We start from the raw sequence: 19063 nt of genomic DNA on the forward strand, positions 1-19063 counted from the left end.
ATTGCATGATAGGTGACTGTTTCCATAAATACATACATCTGTTCCTTGAAGCTGATGTTGGCATTCTTAAATCACTGTTCAGTCTATTTGGTGGTAATATTTGGCATTGCAATCACTCGTTATTTGGTATAATTGAAGTTACCAACTAGGGAAGTTTTTGAACACATACGCAGAGCAGGTCTGCAACACAGCCAAATCAAGTAGAGGAAAATTGTGTTCCTGGCAGTCTTATTTGGCCTTTTTTTTCAGAATGGCTCTGGTAGTCTCTAATAGCTGTCTAACATCTTTGATATATAGCATCTACTGTTAACTAAAAGGAGCTATTTTTATAGAAATCAAAAGTGCTTCTCCCCCCCCCCCCCACACACACACTCAAACATGGGTTGACAGCATATGATCTGTAAAATATTTTCATGTACACTTTGACATCTTTTTCAGATCAAGGGGATGGGCAAGTTTCTGCTTCTTAGGATTGCAATGAGAAATTTGGAGATGCAATAGAAAAAAAAGAACTTGAAACAAGAAATCCTTCAGTTCACTGTTTCAATTTGTATTATTTCCAGTGAGTGACTAGAAAACATTTCAACAGAAAATAATATTATAGGGTGAGGCTACTTTGTCCCCAGAAGTATCTAGATGTCAGCTATTTTTGCAGATAGAGTGTCTATAAACTTATAGCTATAATCTCAGTTTTTAAATTGAGCATTGTACATGCAAAGCATATACATACATCCTACAGCTGTGCAATTTTTTAAAAAGACAAATACGACAGCTAAACAGGTAACTAGAGAACTTCAGATCCATTGTTTAAGCCATGACTATTTTGGCTTAAAAATCAATAATGCACATGGATAACACAGTGACTTATGGCTGACTAGAAAGCCTTTATAGACTTTTTTCATGAAACAGAAAAAAATGCACTTATGATTTGTGGTTTTGATGATTAGAAAAAAAAATTGGATAATAGAAAAAAAAGAGCTTTTTTTTATAATTATAGAATAAGATAACTTTGTAATTATACTTATTTGCTGCAAAGGAAATGAAAAGCTTTCTATTTATTTTTATTTTTTCTTTGTGCACTTTTCTTTCTTTTTTTCTTTCTTCATTTTCTTTCTTTCTGTATTAGTTTGTGTTCGTTTTTATGTTCTCTTTAAAACTTAATACAAAAAAATCAATATACACATTGATGAAGCCATTTGGGGGTGGAGACCACCAGCCTTTTCTCCCCATTGTTAGTTGGCTGTGCTGCCATCTTTATTTTGCCCCGCTTTCCTTTCCACCCCCACTTTACTACCTCTGCTGCCTGCCAACACAAAAATTCATTGTGCTGGCAGAGCCCAGTATTCCAGTTATGCACACACCATTGTATGCCAGCATAGCTACAGCTAACCAGCCCTCAAGAGCACTTGGTAAGCCTAGCCCAGACCGTGGGACCCAAACTAGTGCCTTAAGAGTCTAGCTGTGATGAGTAACTCAGAGTTTGCCACATCTAGTTCGTGCCCTTTCTGTGTTGCTCACGTTCTTCTGTGTGCGTGCCTTTGAGTCAGTTTTTGACTCCTAGCAACTGCCTGGGTAAGTCCCTGCTGTTCCCTTGGCAAGATTTCAGAAGTGGTTTGCCCTGGCCGCCTTCTTCCTAGGGCTGAGAGAGAGGGACTGGCCCAAGGTCCCCAGCTGGCTTCATGCCTAAGGTGGGACTAGAACTCACGGTCTCCTGGTTTCTAGCCTGATGCCTTAACCACTACACCAAACAGGCTCTGCTATATTCTTGTACACACTGAAAAACTTTGCTGCATAGAATGTATGCACACATAAGTGAAGTGCAGCAGTGGTGCTTGTTTTTTTAATGTGGGACCTGTATGGCACAATGACTCTGAAGCATGTTCTCAATGGGTATGACCTCCTTTCTTACTGTGAATTCGCTTTCAAGCTTTTTACTGAAGGTCAGGCGTCAAAAACAAGTAGCCTGTCATATGTCGCTTGGCTCAAGTTATAACATCCCTAGGCCTGTTTTCTTGGAATGCTGAGCGTTATACCTCAGCAATACATGGAATTTCCCAGGTTGCATTCCCTGCTAATCATTGATGACTTAAAAATCCTCAAAGGAACTGTGTAAAACTGTAGACATGTCTACTATGCCAGAAATCATTATTTTAAGGAGGAAACATTGCAGAATATATTCCATGGTTTTTAAAAAGAAAGGGATGAAGCTAGAGCTGTTGCAGAAGCTGGAATGTTGGTGCCAGAAGTGGGAAGTTGCTTTAATTCCAGCATGTTGTTGCTATAATAGGGGGCATTTTATAGGACACATCAAGGGAAATGAGGAACTTGTTAATTATACCTTAATGAAACAAGATATCCTTTGTGCTGCATCTCTACAAATGAAGCTGGTAAGTTAATGAAATAATTCCACGCACACTCCCACCCAAGTCATAAATTCCTAAAGCACTTCTCAGAAAGCATTTTTAACTCTACCCTTGAAGTTATCCTTAGTTGGTTATATATGTATTAACTGTCTGGAAAAAGAAAGGTGGGAGGAGGTTAAAAATCACTTCACTGGAAAGTGAAGGAGGAGGTTAAAAAAAAATCACTTCACTGGAAAGTGAAGACTTAAAAAGAATATCAGTTTCAAGTGCTGTATTATAGTACTGTAGGGAGAGAGCTGGTTAGTCTACGGTAGCACAAAATCAGAAGGCTTTGACAGCACTTTTTCCAACTAACAAACTATATTAAAAAGCATACATTTTTGTGTGCTGCAGTTCATTTCATTAGATGCATAGAGTGGCTTGACTAATGTAGGATTTAAATTGGGATGAACGGAGAAGATGACAGATTAGTTATACCGATATGCATAATCAAACCTTTGCAGCATTTTAGAACATAATAGAATAACTGGAACATAAATTGTTATTAGGCAGAATCTGTGGTTCATGAAATGCACCTGTCATATAGACTATAGCTCTCAAAAGTGTATGCCGTAATAAAACCAGGTTTTTAAGATGCTAGAAGAAACTTAGTTATATTTGTTGCAGTAAACAAACACAGCTTTCTTCATGGATCCAATGCACGTCTATTGAAAAGTTAAATGGGATTTTCTCCAAGGTTAATGTATTTTACAAATGTTATTTGCTTCCAATTTCCAATATCATAAAATCATAGAGTTGGAAGGAGCCATTTAGGACATTAATCCCATTACTCTCTAGTTAGTGCAAGAATCCAAATTAAAGGTCCCCTGTGTGTTCTGCTCTATTTTGAACAAATCAGGTAAAGGCATTTTTCTAGGTAATTGGTTTCATTATTAAACAGTTCTTACTATTAGGAAAATTTTTCTAACTTTCAATCAGAATTTATGTTCTTGTTACTTAAATTCTATGACCTGACCTCTTTCAGTATGTCACTTCTTCCGGTACTTTAAAAGTGCTGTTTTATCTCCTTCTCTGAGCTAAATATTCTGAGTTCCTTCAATCTCTCTAAATACAGTGGTGAGAGACAATTTATGAACTGATTAGAACTATTCATAACCCTGCTGCTTTGTGATCTACTGTGTGATTAAGCCTTTGTCTAAGTCTTTTAAATAGAAAAAGAGATTCTGGTTAAGCATACAGTAAATAGAAACCTATGGTGTCATATCTTTATTGAACATATTAAGCCAACATTCACTATCACTTTTAAAGAGGGAATATGAAGCCATAGAATGATCTTAAGGAGGTATGTTGAGTCAGATGTTCTAATCAATGAGATGACAATCCAAAGTGGATTTGGATACTATTACCCTATAATAGTAATTTTAAACATACACACACTAGTTAACACTGTTGGAGTCTCCTCTTCACAATACAAGTTTGTGAAAGTGAATCATGCCCTGGTCAAAAGAAACCTTTGTGGACCTCAGAAAAATGGTTGCTGATGCTTGTGAAGCTGGAAAGGGCTACAAAACCATTGCCAAAAACCTTGACCTCCATCATTCCATAATTAGAGTGATCAAATCGAAAAAATGCAACACCCTTGTTACTCTTCCCAGCAGTGATCATGTAACAAAAATCACAGCAATAATAAGGTGTATAATAGTCTTGTTGTTGTTCAGTCATTAAGTCATGTCCAACTCTTCATGACCCCATGAACCATATCACACCAGGCTTCCTGTCCTTCACTGCCTCTCTGAGTTTGCTCACTTTCATGCTCATTGCTTCAGTGATGCTATCTAACCATCTCATCCTCTGCCGTCCCCTTCTCGGTTTGCCTTCAATCTTTCCCAGCATCAGGGTCTTTTCCAAAGAGTCCTCTCTTTGCATTAGGTGACCAAAGTATCTGAGCTCAAGCTTCATTATCAATCCTTCCAATGAGCAATCAGGGTTGATTTCCTTTAAGATTGACTGGTTTGACCTCCTAGCAGTCCAGGGGACTCTTAAGAGTCTTCTCCAGCACCACAGTTCAAAGGCATCAATTCTTTGGCGCTCAGCCTTCTTTATGGTCCAGCTCTCACAGCCATACATTACTACTGGAAAAACCATAGCTTTGATTATGCGGATCTTTGTTGGCAAGGTGATGTCTCTGCTTTTTAATATGCTGTCTAGCTTTGCCATAGCTTTCCTCCCAAGGAGCAAGCGTCTTTTAATTTCATGGCTGCAGTCTCCGTCTGCGGTGATCTTGGAGCCCAAATAAATGAAGTCTGTTACTGCTTCCATTTCTACCCCTTGTATTTGCCAGGAATTAATGGGTCCAGATGCCATGATCTTAGTTTTTTTAATGTTGAGTTTCAAGCCAGCTTTTGCACTCTCTTTCACCCTCATCAAGAGGCTCTTTAGTTCTTCTTCACTTTCTTCCATTAGGGTGGTATCATCTGCATATCTGAGGTTGTTGATGTTTTTCCCTGCAATCTTAATTCCAGCTTGTGATTCTTCCAGCATCGCATTTCTCATGATATACTCTGCATATAGGTTAAATAAACAGGGTGACAGTATACAGCCTTGTCGTACTCCTTTCCCTATTTTGAACCAATCGGTTGTTCCATGACCGGTTCTAACTGTTGCTTCTTGGCCCGCATACAGATTTCTCAGGAGACAGGTAAGATGGTCTGGTACACCCATCTCTTTAAGAATTTGCCACAGTTTGTTGTGACCCACACAATCGAAGGTTTTGCCTGGTCAATGAAGCAGAAGTAGATGCTTTTCTGGAACCTTTGTGCTTCCTTCATGATCCAGCAAATGTTGGCAATTTGATCTCTAGTTCTTCTGCCTCTTCGAAACCCAGCCTGTACATCCGGTAATTCTCGGTTCACATACTGCTGAAGCCTAGCTTGTAGGATTTTGAGCATAACCTTGCTAGCATGTGAAATGAGCACAATTGTGCGATAGTTTGAGCATTCTTTGGCATTGCCCTTCTTTGGAATTGGAACGTAAACTGGCCTTTTCCAATCCCATGGCCACTGTTGTGTTTTCCAAACTTGCTGGCATATTGAGTGCAGCACTTTAACAGCATCATCTTTTAGTATTTTAAATAACTCAGCTGGAATACTGTCATCTCCACTAGCTTTGTTGTTAGTAGTGCTTCCTAAGGCCCACTTGACTTCGCTGTCTAGGATGTCTGGCTCAAGGTCAGTGATCACATCAGCATGGACATCAGGGACATTAAGACATTTCTTGTATAGTTCCTCTGTGTATTCCTGCCACCTCTTCTTCACAAAGAACACCAAGGTAACAGTAAAAGATCAGCAAGCCAGTTTTGCAATGCCTAATATGTTGTTCAAGTCCACCATAAGGAAAACACTAAACAAGAATAGTGTTCACAGGAAGATACTAATCACTGATCTCCAGAAAGCACACTGCTGTCCATCTCAAGTGTGGATAGTCCAGCAGGCTATTGGAATGATGTTCTGTGGACTGATGAGACAAAAGTGCAAGTTGTTGGCATTAATGAGAAATACTATCTGTGGAGATGCTACAGTTCAACAAAAGAACCTCACCCCAACTACAAAGCATGGCAATAGGAATTTCATAGTTGGGGCTGTTTTGCAGTCAGCTCACCATCATTGAGGGAATAATAGATTCTGAATTGTACCAACTTCTACAGGAGAAAGAGTATCTCTTTGTGAGCTAAAGCTTAAATCAATGTGAGTCATACAGCAAGACAAAGATCCTAAACACACAAGTAAATCTACAACAGAGTGGCTGAAACAGAAGAAATTTTGTGATTCAAAATGGCTGAGCCAAAGCTGTGGCCAAATTAAACCCAATTAAAATCTTGTGGAATAATTTGAAGCGAGCAATTCATGCAAGACAGCTGAAAAATATCAATGGGCATAAACACTTCTGTAAAAAGGAATGGACCAAGTATCTTCCAAGCTAAAGTACAGGATTGATCAGTAGGTATACTGTAGGAACATTTAAGTCATTGCTGCCAAAGTAGGTGCCACTGGTTATTAAATCTAAAGTTTCACATATTTACATGAAGCTTTAAATTTACAAGGACAGTGATTGTTGGCTCAGTGTGTTATTGGTTATTTGTTTGAATGAAATTGGCCTTAGATATGCTATTCTTTTATTTCTGTTATTTTGGGTACTTTTTAAATTCTTTTAACCCAATGTCAGCTGCCCAGGATTGTGTGAGGGGGGGAAGCCATATATATTGATTGATTCATTGATTGAATGAATAATAAGACATGACAGAGTGTACCGATTTATGCTTTGTTTAGCCAGAATCTCTTTATGTATTAATAGGACTTAAGTCAAAGTGCAGATCACACTAGTGAAGGATTACTGATAGTTCTAAAAGGTTCAGAAACTGTAAGAATCAGTCTATAGCTTCCTGGTCATCCTTATTGCCCTTCTGTAAGCATGTTCAGTTTATCTGAAAGCATGGTACCTAGAACTAGATACAATATTTGAGGTGGGGTCTGCCCAGTGCAGAATAAAATGAGTCTGTTATTAATAATTTGATAAACAGATTAATTAGCATGGACAGTGATGAGGAGGCTGTTAGTTGTACTTGTTAGTATCTAGGGGTTCTGTGTTTTCCTGACTCTAATGTATAGGAATGAGTTTACTTTTCTTCTGTGCAGCTTATTATAAATTTTCTAGAATGCCTGGGTTACAAGAACAAGCTTGCAATTTGTTATATATTGATTGGTTCATTAAGTATATTGATTAACCTGTTGGATATCAATTACAAAGTCAGCTACACTTATTTGGTATGAAACACACAATCTTAGTAATGTATGAATTGCTCTTTTTATATGTTTTTGCAAAGGCTTTCACAAAGCACTTAATTCCTCTTTTCCACCCATTACACCTTGTTAAATTGTGGTCATGGTGCAATTATAATTAAACATTAACTGAACAAAGAAAACTCATTTGTGTTTTTGTAGTCAGAGTGGGTGGCAGCACCTTGGCTGATCTTTAAAAAAATGAGAAGAAAGCTGAGCAGAGTAAGACTTGGATGGAAGTCTACTGAGAAATCCTAGAGCTTGGGATGTTAAAAAAAAATTCTTGGAAGGCTTGGCAAACCACTTCTCTATTGCTGCCAAGAAATTTACATGGACACTTCTCCATAGCCACCAGGAGTTGTACTCAAATCAAGAGCCTTTACCATAGAAATGAAGTATATAATAGTTTACAGTTAGTGATGGCTCAAATACTGTAAACATCATTTAAAACATTCACTAGTTATAATTATTTGGATCTACAGTAAGGAGGATGATAACGCAGATGTCTTTTAGAGGATAATTGCAAGAATTGAAACAAAGCTGAACCACCTTGTGTTTAAATTGATGTTGGCTTTGTGTATTGTTTGGTTTGTAAACTATGATTTATGATTAAGCATGTTGTGAAACCAGATTTGTGGTTTCTTTTGTAACCCACAGTTAAACAACCTATGGCTTGGTATGCTTGTGAACCCAGTCAGTATGAAAAAGTGTTGGTGTTCCTGAAGAAGGGGAGGTCACCTGAGGATCAGCCTGCATGGCCAATAGAGTTGTAGGTTGAAACAATTAAAAAAGGTTTGTGTTGCTTATTATTGCTGTGAGGACTATAAAGGCTAAATTCCTCATAATGCTCACATAATGTATAAATTATTTACGAGGAAAAGCAAACCTGAAGCCCTGTAAAGCATTTGAACGTAACATATGAATCTTATAGAGAAATAATAAAGTTTTCCCAAACATCATTGAGAAGTGTTTCTGTCACTAATGGGAAAAGGCATAAATCATCTTAAATACAGAGAAAAAAACTGTGATTGAAGCATCTTTGTAAAAGTATATTTGTGTGGATGTTTGTGGGTTTAATCCCTAGACAGTTGTCAACGATCTGTTCATGTTATAGAAATTTAGTGGAATGAAATCTGAGCTATGGGAATATGTGGGTTACTCTTCATATGGCATGCCTGTATTGAGTTACCAAAATTAATTGTGCAAATAAGATAGTAACACATTACAGCCCCTTGTAGTTGAGATTTTTGGTATATAATTGTGAAGTAGTCACATACTGTTTGTTGTGCAGGTAAATTTTTTTTTTAAACTAGCAAATCCAGATAAACAGTTACATCACAGGAGTACTGTAAAACTACTCTTTGTGAAATTGAACCATTTACCTCCAAGAACTCAAGGTGACGTACATAACAATTCCTCCTCCTCCAATTCTTCTCCCTCAACAACTACCATCTCAGGTAGGTTGAACTGAAGAACAGTGCCTGGTCCAAAATGATCCAGTGAACTTCCACAGTGGAGGGTGGACTCTGGTCCTAATTAAACAATCTTACAGAGAGATTTTTTTTCTTCTTATAATTTACTGTTGCCATGAGGCTTCTTTGCCATCAGCTCACTGTTTTCTTGTTTGTATTGTTATTTTAAGAATAGCTTCAGGGTGGAGACTGAGCAGATGTTGACTTCTCTGTCTGATTTTAGGCATGCAACAGAAATGTTTATTTTACTATTTAAATGTTTTAAAAGGTTAAATGAGTTTCATTTATTTGAATGGAAATGCAAAGTAAGTAGCTCAGGATTTTAACTCTCCTAATTTCCATTTTTCCTTCCTTGGATAGATGATGTGGGAGTTTAAGATGAACCTTTTTTTTTTTGCTCAAAAAAGAAACAGTAGAGTGAATTTATCAAACAGGAAGTGGTTATTTTGAAACGAGATAGTCTTTGTCATTGGGACTGTCTTCACATATAAAAGGTTGAAGGAAGACAGGAAAAAATAGTTCGAGTACAAACATAAAGTTTAAGTCACCGATGGGATAAAGGAATCTTTTGATAGCTGTTTAGATAATTTGCAGGGGACATTTCCAATGCTCTCTGTTTCATATTATGTCAGAAAGAAGAACAGTACCATCTAGGTTGGTATGGATGTGAATGAAAAAGGGAATCTATATGTTGCTGGTAGTTGCATGTTACAGTGCATGGATTTGTCTACCTAAATTAAGTACTTTGCATTTGTTGTTTTTGAAATCCATCTTGATAGTTTTTGCCTGTTGTTCAGGTTTGTCAAGAACCTCTTGAATACTGATACTATTCCGTAAGGTGCTTGCTGTCCTCTTTATTTTTGTGACATTCATAAATTTGGTAATTATATTTTCTCATCCCTTATGTAAGTCATTTATAAATACATAAGTTAACACAGGGCCCAGAATAGAGCCCAGTGACACATCATTCAAGATTTCCTCCCAGCTTGATGTGAAACTGTTAACGTACATTCATTGGCTACTGTTCAAACATCCAGCTAATGGTAAACATAGCCCATCTGTGTCATCTTGTCTGCTAAAGTCTCACAGGACACTTTGTCAACTCCCAAAATTTGTTGAACTCAAAGTTTGGTATGTCTACCACATTTTTGTGATCATCTAAACTCATCATATAGTTTAAAAAGGAGGTCATGGTTTGACCTAGTTTATTTTTGATAAACCCATGTTGGCTCTCAGATGACATGACTCTTGGCTATACTGTATTGGTCTGGTCTTGGAGTCCTGTGTAGAAAAGATTTAAAAGATATATTAGAATGAATGGAAAGTGGACACAAGGAAAAAGGATGTAGAAGTTGCTTGGAACACCGTGAACATAATTATGTTACAGAATGCTAGAGTGGTGTATGGAGTTACATCAGTAGAAGTACAAAGTTAGTTGGTGAAATGATGAAAATAAAGAGGCTGTAGAGGAGGGGAAAAAATGTAAGAGAATGATAGTTGCAAAAAAAAAAATCTGAAAGAGAAAATATTGGATTATGTGTATAGAGACAAAAAGGGGCTTGAAAAGAATGTAGTTAGAGACAGCAAGAAACAATTAAGATTTAAAAATGTGATTTCTTTGGAAATAAAACATTGTTTCAGAATTGGGTGAAGTGGGCTAAATAAGGACCCTCCAGCAGAGTGAATGGAATTAAAAGTGATTAAATTGTTTGAGAAGGAGTATTTTAGAGATATGTATAGGAATGGCAGTGATATGTTGAAGAGTGGAATTGAAACAAATGCCGTAAATATTAGCACCCAAGACAAAAGTGATATAAAGGAAGTCAAGAATGCTGTGAGAATATGGATGAATGTAAAGCTCCAGGTGTAGATGGTGCAGCTGAAGAAATGTTCAACTATGGTTGTTGGCTGATGGAATGGTCATATGACTTGTTCATTTGTGTGAGAATTGTGTCTATGCCTAATAGTTAGAAGAATGCTGTTCTCTTATACCAGTGTTTCCCAACCTTGGCAACTTTAATATGTGTGGACTTCAAGAAGTCCACACATCTTAAAGTTGCCAAGGTTGGGAAACACTGCCCTATATAAAGAGAAAGGTAACAAGAGCGAATGCAGAGACTACCAGGGATTTGTTTATTAAGAGTTGGCAGAATTCTGCTTAAAAGGGTACAAGAGGTGACATTGACTCATGCCCTCATCACTATGCTGATAGATAGTTTTTAATTTTATATTGGCATATTTTGGGGGACTTCTAGGTTTTCTACTATGAATGTTTTATTAAATTGTTGTAAACTGCCCATAGTCCTGTTGGTTGTTGATTGCATGTGTGCGTTCATATTTACATAGACATACATGTATGCACCAGAGGTTTGGAACTTGTGATCTTCCAGATGTTGCTGAACTAGAATTTCCCACTTTCCTCATTGTTGTCCATATTGGCTATGGCTGCTGGAAACTGTAAGTCAGTAACATCTGGAAGGGTGAAAGTTCCCTATCCATAACCTCCCATCTTGGCAGAAGATGGCCAGTAATCTTATCTACTGTATTTTTTGCAGCTGCACTGGAATGTGCAGAAAGACACATTGCCCCACCTCTGTGGGGAGAGTGTTTTGAACTCTTTCGATTCTTTTTAATTTCTTTTAGTTTGTTAGGTGACTACCCAGTTGAGCGCAATGAGTAGATTTCCAGTTTCCATGCAAACAAGGACATGGGATGCTTTCTGCTCTTTAGTGCCTGATAAATTTGGAGAGAATATTGCTCTAAGGCAAAATTCCCAAAGAGAGTTGAGTAGAATCTCTTGCAGAGAAACCCATCAACAGCTTTCTTAACCATTTTATGTACTATTTAAAAAGAAAATGTTAGGAAATATTTTCATGCAGGCTTATGTCTTTAGTATGAACTAAACTGCTTATTAGTGACTGGAAACCCCTTATGGACTTTTTGCTGAAAAAGGAAAAAAATGAACTTGTGATTTTTGGATTTGATGATTAGAAAGGGTAAATTATGAAAAGAAGGAAATTATGATGTAACCTTAAAGAGAGGGTAAAATATAAACACATTTATAACCGCTGTTAAGAAGATCAGAAGTCACTTCCTTATAATCTTTTCTTTTTCTTTTTCTTTCTTGTCTATGTCTCTCTTTTTATTTCTTCTTCACTTATTGCTTTTCTTTATTCTTCTTACTTTCAACTTAAAATGTGTACTGCTTTTATTCTGTTGAAAACACACACATACACACACACACACACACACACACATAAAACACTAAACTGCATTTTTCTGCAGCCATTCCAGCCATAGTTTATGTTTCATCGTTCTCTTTCCAGGAAGAAAGAAAAAACAAAGATTGCATATACATAGCTCTCTCTCTGTCTCTTAACTCAGATTGATGGGGAAGAAATGGAACATCAAATGATGGAATGAATCAGGGAATGAATACCAAGTACTTTTATAAATACAGAAGGATTGGGGGAAAGGGATGCAGTTAATGATTCAGAAGAATTTTCTGCTTTGGCAACCTAGAAAATGGAGAAAAATGTCCATTTTCTGTTCCTGTTTATCTCCACAGATGGATCTTTCGCTCGTGGCTTTTAGGCTGTTGGATTATCGATGGTGCTGACTGTATGGTTTTAATGTTCATTTTTCATTTGGTAAGGTGCCCAGGGCTATTTGGGACTGGTTAGTGTATACATTTCTAATAATATTAATATATTGCATTACTCCACAAATGATTTTGAAAAACTATAAAATAGGAAAGCTTTTATGTAAGACTCTTTTCAGTATGAGATCATTACAATTCCTGTATACAGTAGATAAAATATACAGCACATTTCTCAAATAAAAGGACAAGAATATACTCTTTTCTCCAAAAGATATTTATTTCCCAAAGAAATGGAGAACTCAAGCTTTTTTGTTCAGGGCTTTGTTCGATTTTTATCTAAATAATGGTGAATCAATTTCTGCCCTTCACCAGGCCTCAAAATACTAGGAATGGGGAAAACATTGATAACAACATCCATGTGAACTATTTGTGTTTGTGAGGAGTATAAAAAACATGCATGTATTTCATTTTTTTCTCAAAAAAAGTATTTTTTTTATTATTGCTTTTTCAGGAAAAAAATATTTTTTCCAGAAACTTACCTTTTTTCACCCCCCAATGCAACTGCAGCAGAGAAAGATCCATTTTTCTAACCAGCAGAGAGACGAAAGAGGGTGTTGTGTTTTCTTTTAGGGGTGACACAGCACACGTACACAGGGTCAGTTTTTAATTCCCAAGTTGGCTGTGGTTTATTTTTTCAGAAACTAATAAATATTTTCTCAGAAAACATCTGCTTATTCCTCTTTGGTATTCTTGCTTTTAACTCTTATTTATTCCATTAACCTTTCCTATACCTATATACCTGAGTATTTTCTATCCCAGTGTTAGCCAGATGTGGAGGGTGGGACATGTCATTAGAATGGATGACTGCTGTATGCCTCACCAGTTGCTCTATAGTGTACTGGAGTCTGGGAAGAGACCCTGAGGTCATCCAGGCAAGCACTCCAAAAATTCTGTGAAAGAAACCCTACGCCACTGTGACATCCAGCCAAGGGAACTAGAAGCTGCAGCTACTGACAGAACCTGCTGGTAAGCCCTGTGCTATGAAGCCTCCACTGGCTTTGAAAACAGGCACCGCCAAAAACTTATAGAAAACATGAGAAGCATCACAGAATAACACCCACAGTTACTACAACAATGGGTTTCCAGTGCCCCCATTGCACTAGACTCTGTGCTTCCAGACTGGGACTGCAGAGCCACCTCTATGTTCCCAGGTGATCTGCCCAACAGTGTGTGTTCTTCGAACCCGAAGGACTACCACACATACCTGAGTATTTTCTATCCCAGTGTTTCTCAACCTTGACAGCTTTAAGATGAGTGGACTTCAACTCCCAGAATTGAAAAAGATGGACACATGCAAACATTTTTTTCACATGCTACCACAGTGGTCAGAGTCTGGGTGTAGGAGAACATCATCCTGAATCCAGGAAAAGGGTAGTAGCCCTGGACTCAAGATTGCTTTGTGCCAGGAAGGCTGTAGAACCTTGGGGAGCAAGGAGTGAAGGCAGGAAAAGGGTTAAGGTGGTGGCAAGCCAGTTTGGTCTAGTGGTGAAGGCTCCAGGCTAGAGAGCAGGAGACCATGAGTTCTAGTCCCACCTTAGGCATGAAAGCCAGCTGGGTGAATTTGGGCCAGCTACTCTCTCTCTCATCCCAACTCACCTCATAGGGTTGTTGTGGGGAAAATAGGAGGAGGAAGGAGGATTAGGTATGTTCACTGCCTTGAGTTACTTATAAAAATAATAAAGGCAGGATAAACAATCTAAAAAAAAAAAATCCTCAACCAGCAAGATTGAGAAGCACAGTTCTATCTTATCTATATATGCTTAATTCCTGTTATTCCTGTTCCTTGTATGTCTGTGTTCCTCCTTATCTATTATCTACCTAACCCTTTATTCTGTACTTTTGCTTGTTGCTCTTAACACCACTTACTTACTTAACACTGCAAATGTATATTACATTCTGATTTTAAGTATTCTTTTGCTGTGTTGTTGTGTTTCAACACTGGCATGTGTTACACAAGACTTCCGTGTGAGGCTTGCCAGCTCTTTGGGTCCCATCGGGGGGAGGGGGCGGACGAGAAAGGAGTCCTAGGCTTCTCCTATTCATGGTGATCCTCTTACTAAAGGTGACGGACTAGTTTTCACCTGCTCTCAGTATCAGTCAGTCTTTTTGACAGCTTTTCCATTTATCTTAGCAGAGATTTATGTGTTTTCTCCCTGAGTATTTTCTGTACTAGAACTGGAAAAAGGCATAGTAAAAATGGCTCTTGCATTCCCATACTAAGTCTCCCACTTCCCTGCATGTATTGCTCATATTGCAGTAGCGTTTTGATTTATTGCTGAGAAGGACTGGGGTATTTCCTATGTATTCCCCCTCTTCCCTTACTTCCTTCTGACCTCCCAGCTTGCTATTTCCTTTTTTGTGGGGTGGGGGGGGAGTGCGGTGTGTGCCTTCAAGTCAATGTTGACTCCTGGTGAGTGACTGGACAAGTCCCTGCAGTTTTCTTGGCAAGGTTTTTTGGAAGTGGTTTGCCATTGCCTGCTTCCTGGGGCTGAGAGAGTGACTGGCCAAAGGCACCCAGCTTTAAAACCCTGAAGCAATATATAGGTCAAAAAAAAAGGAAGGCATTACATAAAAAGTTCATATTCTTTCTAGCTTAGTTTACTTTTATTTACAGTAAATGTCCTATTATGATAAAAAGAGAATTCATTAATCTGGTTTGTTGTTTTCTCTTTCACTTGGGAAACAAATCCTCCAGTTTACAAAATATTTGCAAAGCTTTTCCAATTCTTTCATTTTCATCTTACTTGAAAGTGACACTGCAAGTTCAGTATTTTTTAAACAACTGTATGGGGGGGGGTGCACCTTCAAGTCAGTGTTGATTCCTGGCAACCACCTGGATAAATTCCTGCAGTTCTCTTGGAAAGATTTCAGAAGTGGTTTGGCATTGCCTGCTTCCTAGGGCTGAGAGACAGTGACTGGCCCAAGGTCACCTAGCTGGCTTTGTGCTAAGGCAGGACTAAAACTCAGAGTCTCCTGGTTTCTAGCCTGGAGCCTTAACCACTAGACCAAACTGGATTGCCACCACTTCAACCCTTTTTTCTATCTTCACTCCCTGCTCCCTAAGGTTCTTCAGCCTTCCTGGCACAAAGCAATCTTGAGTCCAGGGCTACTACCTTTTTCTGGATTCAGGATGATGTTCTCCTACACCCAGACTCTGACCACTGTGGTAGCATGTGAAAAATATATTTCCATGTGTGCGTCTTGGGTGTGAGTACATGCATGCAGAGATTGGCATCAGGAGAGAAAACATCGGCAATTGCAGTGGCCTTGTCCTACATAGCCCCAACTCCCCCCTTCTAGAAACTGCCTCATCTCTTCTTTATATTCAGGGAAGAGATTTATTACCCATTCCTGTATATACCATCCCATCTTTGCCAACATTTTATTCTAGATGCTAAAAAGTTTGTGAACCCTCTTGAATTTTCTCTGTTTCTGAATAAATATGACCTAAAATGTAATCTGTTCTCTACACAATTCCTAAAACTAGATAAAGAGAACCCAGTTAAACAAATGAGTGAAAAACCAATTTGTTTTATCTTTATTTATTGAAGAAAATGATACAAAGCTATATACAGCTATGTGTGGCAAAAGTATGTGAACCTTTGCTTTCAGGAACTGGGGTGCCCCCCTTGAGCAGCAGTAACTACAACTAAACGCTTCTGGAAACTCATGTTTTAGGTCATATTTATGCAGAAATATTGAAAATTCAAATGGATTCAAAAACTTAAATACCACTGTACATAGGAGAGGTTTTTCACCTCCAAACTGGATATGGTTCATTGCTTGAGGGACAAATGCATATTTTTTTCAGAAAACAGAAAATGTCCTTATTCTTCTTTGTTGTAGCTTATTGAACACATTTCCTGCCTTCAACTCTAGCCTTTTGCCTCTAAGTTTTTTTATACTTATATCCTGAGTAATTTTCATCTTATTTGTATATCCTTGTTCTTATTTCTATTCCATACATGTCTGTGTTTCTAATTATTTATTACCTTATCCCTTCTCTATAGTTTTACTTATTACTTAACAAGTCTTCTTATTTTCTTATTCTGAAGTGCCTGCTCTAAATTCTCTTTATGTCTATCCTCCCAATCATCAACTAAGTCACATGTTAATTTCCTGCAGGTGCTCTGCTTTTCTTTGGTATTCTGTTGCCAGATGAGTGGAGTGGCTGAGCAGCTTCTGTTCTTGGTCTGCTGTTATGCTGACTTGACTTCTTCAAGGTCCACCCTATATCTTTAGACGTTTGGATAGTCTTCTAGCTGCCTGGATCTCCTTTTCAAGCCTTGCCAGCATGCTGGGCTTCTCTGGATCAGAAGGAGAAAGAAAGGAGGCCTAGACTGCTTTGTACCTCTGCCCTCCCAAGTCATTCCTATGGTTTCTGGTGCTACATCTTGGTTGTTCTGGCTGTTACCTTTTCCAGGTGCTGCTGCAAGCACCTCTGAGGTCCTGGGTGCTGCTGACGTCCCAAGCTGTCCCTCAGGGTCTTCTGGGTCTCTTCCTGCAACAATTTACAGCCAAAGCTGCTTTCACCCAGCCACCACCCAGCTGATCCTTCTGCTGCTGCTGCTCCTGTTGCACATCTGCTCCCAGGAGTCACTAGCTGTCTCCACCTCCTTCCTCTCTTTCACATATCACACCTTCCTTTTTATTATGCCCACCACACAAGTGCTTTCCTACCTCCATTTTATGCTTTGTGGCACTCTAGATAAGTGTGGTGGCCTTCAAAAAGGGGAAGAGGTCATGTGGGTGTTTTCTGCTTCCACTCAGGGGCTTCAGCACTTTCCTGGAGATCTTAGATATGCATATAAGAAAAATAAAGAAGAAGCAAAAATAGCAGAAAATTAGTCTCACGTTGCTGTCCACGTCCTTTGGCAAACAAGCCATTATGTGGGAGGATAGTTGTGTAACACCATCATTTGCTTTGCTGATTCTTTCCTTGTTGCTTTTGGAGTCAAACAAATGGGTTTGTTTAAGGTTCCTGTTCCCTATAAGATTTGGTGGTTGCTGGCTTGTCCCTATATCTCTGCCTTTGGATATTATGAAGCCAACTCATTGGCCTTGCTGAGTCTTGTGCACCAAAGCCTTCAAAGTCAATGGCATATATGCACAGATCATTCTGGTATGCTAAATGTGCTGCATTTGAGAGTTCTGTTTTGTCTTGTTTTGGTTTACTTGTTTGTTTAATGGATTTATAACCTGCCCTTCAGATGGAATTATTCTCCATCAAAATGAGCATCTTCCCTGTAGTGTTTCTTGGGACACAAGGATGCTTCTGTTTTCTGTGCTAAATGAGGGGTATCTGACTGTGAAGTGTGTGTTGCTTTTTGCTTACGCAACTAGTTCATTATTTTCTTAAAGAAGGAATGGATGAAGGAAAGAATAATGTGTAAGAGCAGTATGATGGACAATCTAAATTGAAAAAAGTATTGATTTGGTTTCATACTCATCACTCTGCCTGCAACTCTTATTTTCCTAGATAAGAAGTTGCTAGATCTATTTTTTAACAATTGAAAATTAACTCCAAACATATCAGCTGTTCTCAGTGTGAAGCAGACAGCATTCCTTGTAAACAGTCCTTTTCATGGTAACAGCTTATTCTCACTGATGAAAGAACACAATCCACGAAAAATAGACAATTGTCCCTTTCTCATCTTACAGTTGCAAGGAAATTTTCACAGACTCCTTTGTTAATAGACAGTTGCAGTTCAGCTGCTATTCCTTCTACAGACATACGCTAATCTCCGTTTGATATGCCTCACACCTCATGGTTCTGTCAAGTTGTCTGAAAAACTCGGCATTTTTTTTTAAATATATCATTTTTCAGACTCAAGGAAGAAACTGTCTGGGGGCAGCAGAATGAGGTGCACTTGAACAGTTTTTAGATAAATATTTTAGGCTAAGAATTGTAGGAATAGTTACTGAACATGTCTGGAAACCATCAGGTTGAAATAGACAGCCATGAAACTTCTAGGACATGGACAGCCTTAAAGAGAGTCAATTTAGATGTGCATTGAAAGTAGGGAGAACTGACAGCATATCTGAGGGTATGATTTTTAAGCCTGTGCTATATCTGAATGCCTATGCCTTGGTTGAAGATTGCCCATGCCATATAATTAAGGTGGATAAAATCAGCATGAGGTAGAAAGTGTAAATGGAAAGAAGTTTTTATTCAGTCTCTTACACTATTAGAATCCAAGGTAATTTATTGAAACAGATTAAAGACTGATAAAAGGAAGCATTGTAGTTTAACAATACATAGTTAAATTATAGAATTTGCTGACACTGGATATGGTGATGCCCACCAATTTAGGTGAATAAGCAAATTCACTGCAATGGGGCTATCTATTGATGCATTCTACCATTAGAATTAAAGGCAGTATGTCCCAAATTCCGGTTGTTAGGGGAAAACACTAGAAGAAGTTCATCTCCTCCATGTGCTGCTTGCGAGTTCTTTGATCATCTGATCAGATGCTGGGTAACACAGAGTGTTTGGGCTTGTGCTTGTCTCATCTCCTTGACTGAACCATCAATCCAGTTTTCTAGATTTGTTCAATGTACTGGACTTATAAATTAACCACACATGGTGGTTTCACACACCACACTACAGTAAAATGTGATTCGCTACTTATGCAGTTCAGCTCTGTATGGCCTGATCCAGCTAGGTTCTTATGCTTCACAATTTAATTCTCTATTATGAGAATACACAGGTACAAGCATTGGGAAATTTAG

At 38.3% G+C, this 19063-nt stretch overlaps 1 protein-coding gene and 1 long non-coding RNA gene across 3 annotated transcripts in view; one reads left to right on the plus strand and one right to left on the minus strand.

The window, feature by feature from the left end:
• PTPN1 (protein tyrosine phosphatase non-receptor type 1) overlaps positions 1–19063 on the plus strand; it is an 88163-nt gene that overhangs the window by 34706 nt on the left and 34394 nt on the right. The window lies entirely within an intron of this gene.
• LOC112540678 (uncharacterized) overlaps positions 1–19063 on the minus strand; it is a 32659-nt gene that overhangs the window by 10194 nt on the left and 3402 nt on the right. The window contains exons 2-3 of one of the 2 annotated variants that reach the window (XR_003084750.2): positions 17012–17125; positions 16746–16832 (exon numbers count right to left, since the gene is read on the minus strand). This is a non-coding gene — a long non-coding RNA (uncharacterized LOC112540678). The remainder of the gene's footprint in view (positions 1–16745; positions 16833–17011; positions 17126–19063) is intronic. The other variant, XR_015798477.1, reaches the window with a different exon arrangement.

This window comes from Python bivittatus, unplaced genomic scaffold, assembly GCF_059951505.1.
Source record: "Python bivittatus isolate LINGU-HERP-01145 unplaced genomic scaffold, Pbiv_v1 ctg000700_np1212, whole genome shotgun sequence".
In the NCBI taxonomy this organism is placed as follows: Eukaryota; Metazoa; Chordata; class Lepidosauria; order Squamata; family Pythonidae; genus Python; species Python bivittatus.